Raw genomic sequence first — 9,623 nt, forward strand, 5'->3', positions numbered from 1 at the left:
ACAATTCTGACTGCCAAAATTTTATTAGAACAATTTCATACCAGACAGCTACTCTTGAAGACTTTGTTTTTGTTTTAAATGATAGGTAGTTGTGTTTTTGTCATTGTTGTTATTTACTCAAAGTCAAGCCTGAATAACAAATTCAAGATAGGAGGGCCTAAAGACTTGTTGAAGTCTTACGCATGTGTACATATATATGCGGATATACGTATATGCATACTCCCATAGACAAACCAATACCCCCAACCCTCCCAACCCCACCATATATATACATACATACATACATACATATATGTATGTACATATATGTGTGTGTGTATATATATATGTATGTATGTAGAGAGAGTGGCTACAGCTGTCTAATAACTGACCATTTATATTACTTTAACATGTATGAAATCATAGTAAAAAGGAACTATGTGGTTAGACAAAAGCATTATTTTAGTGGAAGATAAGGAATACATTCATAATAACTTTTACAAAATAGCAGCTTGTTCTTTGAGAATACTAGCAAAAATTTAGCATAGATCATTTCTCAAAAATATTTTGAAATTATTACACTGTTGGTAAAATCATTATATAAACAAAACATGCAATCTACTGAGTGATTGTTGTCTTACGTTCTAGTAGACACAAGAAACGTATAGAAAATAATATAGATATGCACCTGTTACAAATATGTTACAGTTCTAAGTCTTGTTAGTTGAACACAGTATTCCAAAGTATCCAAGAAGTTTCACACACTGTACATTTAAGTTATTTTTTCCTTTTCTGCGAATTGTCTATTTAACAGTTAATCTATTCGGGAAAGGCTCTTATTTTTAAAAATTAGAGTGGACATTTATTTGATAATTGAATCTTCTATCAAAATTACTTTCCCCACAAGCTTTTTTTTGCCAGTTTATTCCTTTCCATCTAATTTTAATTTGCTTATTTTTGTAAAATTTTCAGTAATGAATATTACACACTATCTCCCATGCTTTCTCTGTGTCCTGTGTGGTTTAAAAACCATCCTTTATCTATATATCTGAGGAGTGATTTTTTCCCATACTTCCTTAATTTGCTTACGATATTATCCTTTTCATCTAAAACATGAACCTATTTTGAACTTGTATTGCTATTTGGTCTGAATATTTTGGTCTATGCATGCTTTCTGCCAAATTGCTTTATAATTTTCTTAGCAATTTTTAGAAATCATGAGTCTTTGTCCATAATCTTGGATGTTTGGATTTGTCAAAGATTAGATTACTATAGTTAATAACTCGTGTGTATTGTGTACCTAACGCATCCCACTGATATACCAATCTTTTTCTTAGCCAGTCCAAGATTGTTTTGATGATTACTGCTTTGTAACATAGTTTGAAGCCGCTAAGCGACAGTCTTAAATATGTTTGATTAATCCCATTGACATCCTTGACTTTTTATTCTTCTAGAAGAATTTTATTATTTTTCATAACTCTACAAAATTGCTTTTGTAGTTTGAATTTCTAAAATAAAATAGGTAGTATTTTGATTTTTATTACATTTCTCCAGTCTATTCATGAGTCATTAATATTTTTCACTTATTTAGATCTTTCTTTATTTTATGAAAACCATGATCTCTTTTGGGCCAGTTAGGTGGTGCAACAGATTTAGCCTTGGGCCTGTAGTCGTTAGTTCTGAGTTCAAATACAGAATCAGTCACTTACCAATTGGGTGATCAGGTTCAAATAATTTTACATGAGATGGTCTTCAGTTTCCTCTTGTGTAAAATTACCAGATGAAGAAACTGGCAAATCTCTCCTGTACCTTTGCCAAGAAAACCCCAAAACAGGATCGCGAGGAAGTATAAAAACCACAAGCTATCTTCTTTTTTACATATCAAAATTTTAAAGAAGTAATTGTAGGAGTTTGTTACAGGGAACTCCACAGTGTCAAAAAATTTTAACTTATGTCATGAAAGTCAAACTGCTTTATTTTACAACAATTCTACTTTTTTGGTGAATTAATATAGCTTAGTGGATAAAAGATTGGTTTTGTTGAGTGAGAAATGGAAGAGGTGGATCCATTCTATCCTCACAAAATCTATGTAAGATAAATTTAGTCATTTTCAGAGATTTCTGACTCTTCATGACACCATTCGGGTGTTCTTGGCAAAGATCCTAGAGTGGTTTACTATTTCCTCCTTACTATTTCCTCTTCCAGCTCATTTTACAGATAAGGAAACTGGGGCAAACAGGGTTAAGTGAATTGCCTACAGTCAAAAACTAACAAGTGTCTGAAAACAGATTTGAACTCAGGAAAAGGAGACTTCCTAACTCCAGATCCATTCTCTTATCTACAGCACCATGAGAAGAACAAATAGGAGAAGACAGTGGAAGGGAGAAGAGGAGTAGAGGGGGAGGGGAGAAGGGAGGGAAGGGGGAAAGAGAGAGGGGAAGGGAAGGGGAGTAAGGGGGAGGGGTGGGGAGGGAAAGGGGAGGGAGGAGGGGAAGGAGGAGGAGAAGAGAGGAGTCAATAAAACCCAGGTCAACTGGGCAACTTTTGGCCAACCAAATTTACCTTCCTTTGGATAGGAGAAGGAAGGGGAGGCAGAGGCAGATAGGAGAGGAGGAGGTGAGGTACCCAACCAGCATTCAGCCAGCTGCGTAAACTCACAGGATCATGCTCGTCCTTTTTGCTGAAGACCATGCCTTCAGAGAAATCATGACATAAATTCCACTAGACTTTGTTTTGAGTGAAGGAGGGCTTTGCAGGTCACCAGCCTCACTTCTCTTGCAGAGGCATATGAATCCAGTGACCTGATATTCCTCAGGATGACTGGAGATGGCCCAGGATGCACAGGGAGACCTTGGGCCCTTTAGGCCCATAAGGGATATATGTTTGTATATGCATATATGTGTAATATGTATATACATATATATGACACACATATACATATATACATATACACATACATATATATTCTTTGTATTTATGTGGATATGTGCATGTATATAGATATGGATATATGTGTGTATACACACGCACACATATACACACAAACACGTGCCAAAAGTTTACTTCCAGTAGTAAAAAGAATTCCTTCTTTTTACAATTTCTTATTTACTTTAACAATTACTGCAATTTGTTTCAGAACATCTGCATTGGGAGTATGAAAGATGTATTAATATCTAATGTAACCTTTCTGAAGTGATTAGTGATTAGCCTTGTAATGTCGTCACCATCCACACACATTTAATGGGTATGTCCAGTGTTCCCTTACTTGATGATTCTCCATTTAGGGACCATGCAACATCTTAGTGAAAAAATACCCCCTCCTCTTCTCAGTTATTTGGCACCTCTGGCTGGTAATGATAGACATTTTTTTTTTTCTATTATAAGTGCTGCAAAGTGGATAGAAGGCTGGTACTATAGTCATGAAGGTTGAAGCTTCCATCTTGGCTATGGAAGACATGAGCACTTCGTCCTTCTGCATTAATTACTTTCTGTACTCATTCATTTCTTCATTCTTGTCTTTGTATGCCTAATGCTGACCACACTGTGTATGACAGAATGCTTCTTAATTGCTTTTCTGACAGTCATATCTATTGTAAGTACCTGATGTTGTTCTCTTCTGTTTTTGTTTTCTAGTGTTCCTTTTATATTTAGATCATAAATCCATTTTGAATTTCTTATGAAATATTGTGAATAATAATAACAATAATAATAAGCATTTAAATAGTGCGAACTCTGTTACAGTCATTGTGTTAAGCACTTGACATTTATTTTCTCATTTGATATTCACTCCAATCCTGGGTGCTAGACTCTATAATTGTCCCTACTTTACACATAAGGGAACTAAGGCAGACAATAAAAGACTTACCAGGGTCACACAAATATTAAGCATTCTCAGGCTGAACTTTAAATCATGTCTTTGTTGCTTGTCCTCTCTGTCAACTACCTGGTCCTGAATAAGATTAGGCAACTCTACATGTGATTTTTTCAAAACTTCTCTGCAGTGCTCCCTATGGTATTTTTCTTCAGCAAATGAGTACTTATTCAAGAAATTTAGTTCATGAGCTTTATTGAACTGTGTGTTACCAAGTTCAATTTTCCCAGTTAATTTATTATCCAGATTTTTAATGATTTTTATAATTTTAAGTAGCTGTGAAATGACCTTGATGATTTTGAACTTCTGGAAAAATGATGAATCATACACACACACACACACACACACACACACACACACACATATATGTATGTATGTATATTCCTTTTGCCTTCCCATTGCAGTGCTGATTAAATTACAAGAATTAAGATCCTCCCGACCACCATCTCCAAACCGAAACTGCATGCAGATACAGACAATGTAGGAGAATATCTATTCAACAAGATAATGATTATAATGGTGACTTCATGGCTGATCACTACTTCCTTAAATATGCCATGCTCCTCTACAGCTAGCTTCTTCTCAGTACACCAGGGGTGCCTCTCTTATAGAGGAGGAAGGAGGGGGAGGAGAAGATGTGGATGAAACATGAGGAGAATTATTTTTGTTGAACAAACTTACAGTGAGCTTTATATTTCAAAAAATGCTTTCTTTTTTCCAGATAAACATTAATTTTACTAATTTAAAATATTTTGAAATTATTAATTTCTCAAATATATCTTTATCAGTGAGCTTTGATCTTATCTTAAAAGTTCTCCTGAAGTAAATGTCATTTTTTTATTCCTGATGATTTCGGTTCCAAAATATTATTTGTCACAGTTGCATGTGGGTGTGGTGAATAGGATTCCATCTTGATATTGTTAGACACGGGACAGAGATGGCTCATTATATTACCTCTGCTGTAACGTATCTCATGAATGATATTGATTCTTCTGTTCCTGAATGAAATTTTCTGTGGTTATGATATGCCTTTCTGATACGTGAAACGATTCCAGATTAATCTCATGTTCTGGTACTGTAAGATTCCTAGGATTTCAAGTATAGAATCTCTTCAAAATGGCATGTCATCATAATGATCTTGAGGAAAACCACTGTAAGAATTGCATACTGCCACAGTATTATGGATGTTATATCTCCTTCAGCCACAAAAATTGGTTCTCTCCCTTCTTCAGTTCCAACATTTTAAATAAGTTTTTTTTTCTTTTCAAGATTGAACATGCTCTATTTCACAAACTCTGACTCTAAGCTTCCATTTGTTCGTGTATTATCTTAATCCACACTAGGTCTCTCAGAATGATTGTCTATCTAAGGGATTTTGAGGAGATAAGGGAATCATCCTTCAGGAATCAGAGTAGCCTCTATAAAAAGGGCCAAACCTATACTTCTAGGTATTCATTGAGCTTCTAGTTTTGTTAAAATTAAAAGTATTAACTAGTCATTTAATGAGCAATTTAAGTAATTTGATAGTGAAGTAAAAGCAATATTTAATTAATAAAATTTAAAAGAAAATGTCAATTGGTTTGGGAGATCTTTCTCATTATTCAAAGTTTGAAAGGACTACCAAGTCAGAATTTTATTCTCAATCCATATACATACACCTGACATATCCCTGGGTTTCCTAATGTATTCTTTTTTATGTGGAATTATAAATTACAATTTATGCTTCAACAACTGCTTACAACTACTAAATATAGATAGTCAGGGGAAACACATTCTACATAAGACTTTTTTTTTAAAGTGCCCTCTACTTATAGTTTCTCTAGTAATCAGCAAGTCCTAATTGCTTTAGCCATTGAAAATAAACATGCAGATTGCTGCAATTGTACATGTCCTACACATGTACATGGTAGAATTTGTCTATTAATACCTTGCAACCAAACCTGGGAGAAACTTCATGTGATATTCCATAACTTTACTGGCATGGCTCAGTGAAAGGCACATTAAATTCAGTATCAGAATTTTCAATTGATAGACTCATTACAGTCATTTTTTCTCATATGTGAAAATCTTATCAGTACTCTTATGACTGTCAATATTATTTTCTTTGAAAGACAATCTTGGGCTTAGCTGATTAAAAAACCTGGATGATTAAAAAATGGGAAGGAAGTAATTGTCTTATATGAATCAGGCCAAAAAATGGGGGAAATGATGATATAGGAGAAGCTACTCAGGGGAGGATCTATTGTACTAGAAACTTACTCTAATTTGGATTGGATTAAAAAGTGAACCACAAATATATATTGAAGGAAATAAAAAGTCTTACAAGTTTAAAAAGAAACAAAAGGGAAAGGGGATATGACAAGGGGGAAGAGAAGGGAGAAATTTGGGAAGGGTAAATAAGTTAAGGAAGAAGAGAGCAAGATACCAGGTACAAGGAAAGCAGAAATTTGAGGAAAGATAGGCTAATAGGTTAAAAAGAATAGTGAGAAAAAATAAGAGGAAATTACATAAGAAGTAATTTCTTAGAATATGAATGGGAGGAATTTTACATGAAAATATAGCTTCCAAACAACAACAGCAACTCAGAAACTAAACGAACATAAAAATAATATACTTTTTATAGAAACAAATCCAGATCCATATAATTCAAGTAATATTTACTATTCATGCATAGGTAAAGCCAACCTAAAAAAAGACAATTTTCTCTAAATAATTTATTTATTGAATACCATTCCAATTAAATAAAAAAATAAATTATCTTTCAGAATTAGAAATAAAGTGTAACAAATGTCTTTCAGAATATAAGACCTCAGTAAATTTAAAGAAACCTGGGAATAAAGATGTAAAGGAAGTAGTATTAGCAACATTAGACCTTAAACAATAAGGTGAGATTACTGTTAAAGATTAAAATGGATAATATATGTTAATATAAAATATTATGATATAAATGAAATCATTGTAGCCAAGAATAAAAGGAATGTAGAAAAGTAGAAGAAAAAGACTTTCACAGACAGTCTCTCCAATAGGATATAATTGAGTTGGAACATTGTTGAGATGTAAAAAATGATGGCCTTGTTGATTTAGAGAAATATGGGAAGACTTGGGCTCACGAGGGAACATATTATCCACATACATAGAAAGAGATGACAAGTAGAAATACGCATAGTATGATATTACATATGTGTGTAAGAGTACATATATATATATATATATATATATATATATATATATATATATATATATATATATATATATATATATAGGTGTGTGTGTGTGTGTGTGTGTGCGTGTGCATAAACATACATGTTTAACAATTCCATTATTTAGGGCAAGAGATGAGATGTTGGTCGGAGGTAATAAAAAGTGCACAGCAGAAAACAAAAGAAGCAAGGAAAATTGTGTAGTTTTGAAAACAATGAATGGTATTTATTATATAGGCTTTATTGAAATGGAAATGTATGGTTTTATATTCAGTCCTCTCTTATTATTTACGGTCTGCATGACAATGTTCTTTTTTTTGTTCCTTTTCTCATTTTGTATTTGTGCTTAAAATGAATTTTTAAAAAGAAATTTATGTGAGAGCTGTTTGAAGACTCTATTCTGTTAGCCAAAAGAACAGGCTCAATGCCACCATAGAAATTTAAGTGAAAGAGCACTTACAATTTATGTCATCAAATCGCAAATTTTAAGTATAAGCAGGAGTCAGATAAAATAAACTTGTTTCCTAGAATATCACAGGTCACAAGTGATTGAAATTTTTTAGTCAAGTTCTCTAACTATACAGAGTGGTTCAAAAATGTGATTCACTTAAAACTTTAGAAAAAACATTTCTGTTAAGATCACTGGAACTGCTGTATAACGTCTTCTTTCTAACCTAGTCCCAAAAGGAAAAATAAAATAAAAACTGAGACAGAAGTTGTAGAAAGATATGGAAGCTTTCTTCAAAAATTTGAAAAATAATTATAAACAAGAGGGAATCAACTTGTTCTCTTAACAGAGAAGACGAAGAGAATGGCTGAAAGTCAGAGGAGAAATTTAGCTTGTAATAAGCTAAACACATCTTAGCAATAAGAGATTTTCAAAAAGAGATTGTCTGGTCTGTAGAACCGTGCGATTGGAAGCAGCATTTTTTAAAAGTTTGCTAATTGATTTTTCCGACAAGGAAGATTAAACCAAAGTTAGGGTTTAACTTTTTTGGTATATAAAGAAATAGACTATCTTACGGCAATCTTTGTATTAACCCTCGAATAAGTCCCCTTAATTAAATGCTCCATTAATGTATGATTTATTAGAGGTAGCTCACCCGACGCACCATAACAACGAACCCAAAATCACCCGCTGAGTATTAAGAGAAATGTTTTTTCTCTAAAATGCAAGAGAAATATCAAGCAGAAATTGAAAGGAATCTAGCAAATATTTACTTGCTTGAATAATTCAGTGGAATCATACAATATATCACCCATTAAAAAGAAGTCTTACAAGGTTGTTTTTTTTTTTTAAAGAGTCTCCCCAAGGCACCTTTCACCTCTTTGTTCCTCAAGCTACAAATCAAAGGATTGAACATGGGGACGAGTGGAGTGTAAAAAACAGAAGCTATTTTGTCCTTTTCAAAGAAACGGCTAGATAGCGGCTGTAGATAGATGACGATAAGTGTCCCATAGAAAATAACCACCCCTGTGACATGAGAACCAAATGTGGAGAAGACTTTGTGCCTGCCCTCAGAAGAGTTCATCCTGAGGATGGTCACAAGAATGAGCATGTAGGAGACAAGAATAATCAGAAAGGAAGAAACAATACTAAGTACAGAAAAGATGATAATAATTGCTTCAATCTCATTTGTATCTGAGCATGTAATGAAAATAGGAGAGCATAGTGACAGTAGAAGTGTCTTATTGCCTTTGATTTGCAGTAAGATAATTCAAAAACCTTTATTGCAACCAATAGGGATACCATGGTTCCATAGAGGTAAGAGAGAGCCCCCAAGAGCCAACATAGCCAACATATCTTGTCTGACACAATGACCATATAGTAGAAGGGCTTACAGATAGCCACGTAGCTATCATAGGCCATGGCTGATAGGATAAAAAATTAACCAATAATAAACACCGCATAGAAAACAAGCTGTATTGCACATCCCTTACAAGAAATTACATTTTTCTCCTCCATGAATTCAACTAGCATTTTTAGCCCAATAGCTGTGGAATAACCAAGATCCACAAATGCCAGATGAAGGAGAAAAAAGTACATGGGTGTCATAAGGTGGAAATCAACACCGGTTAGGATGATCAGTCCCATGTTCCCCACAATTCTGACTATGTAGTTGAGGATAAACAAAATAAAGAGGGAGCCCTTCAGCTCAGGACGGTTTGTGATAACCATGAGAATGAATTCAGTTACCTGACTCCCTGCGGTTTCATTCAAGTTGATCATTTCTTTCATTCCAGAAATATATTCTAAGAAAAAAAGAAAGAAAACTTCTTTGAGTACTGTTTGTATAGATTACTAGGCAGTTACTGGCAAGCCATGTGTTGGATCTAGATGAGCAAAAATTTTCCCAACCAATTACAATGTAATTTTATCCATTCAGATGCCATGTGGTGAATTCCCCCAAATTGAAACAATATCACATTTTATCATTTAAAATAATGTCACATCATTTCTTCTCATTTCACATTACATAAATTCCTGACATAAAAAGACTGTAAATTTTTGTTTTATTCTACAAAAGAGAAAATTATGAAACTACTTGTCTCCCATTGGTGGGACACGACAA

General features: G+C 33.7%; 1 pseudogene; it reads right to left on the reverse strand.

Annotated features, from left to right (window-relative positions):
* Positions 1 to 8,312: 8,312 nt before the first annotated feature.
* LOC140522595 (olfactory receptor 8K1-like) lies at positions 8,313 to 9,340 on the reverse strand (annotated as a pseudogene).
* Between the last annotated feature and the right edge of the window lie 283 nt (positions 9,341 to 9,623).

This window comes from Notamacropus eugenii, chromosome 2, assembly GCF_028372415.1.
Source record: "Notamacropus eugenii isolate mMacEug1 chromosome 2, mMacEug1.pri_v2, whole genome shotgun sequence".
In the NCBI taxonomy this organism is placed as follows: domain Eukaryota; kingdom Metazoa; phylum Chordata; class Mammalia; order Diprotodontia; family Macropodidae; genus Notamacropus; species Notamacropus eugenii.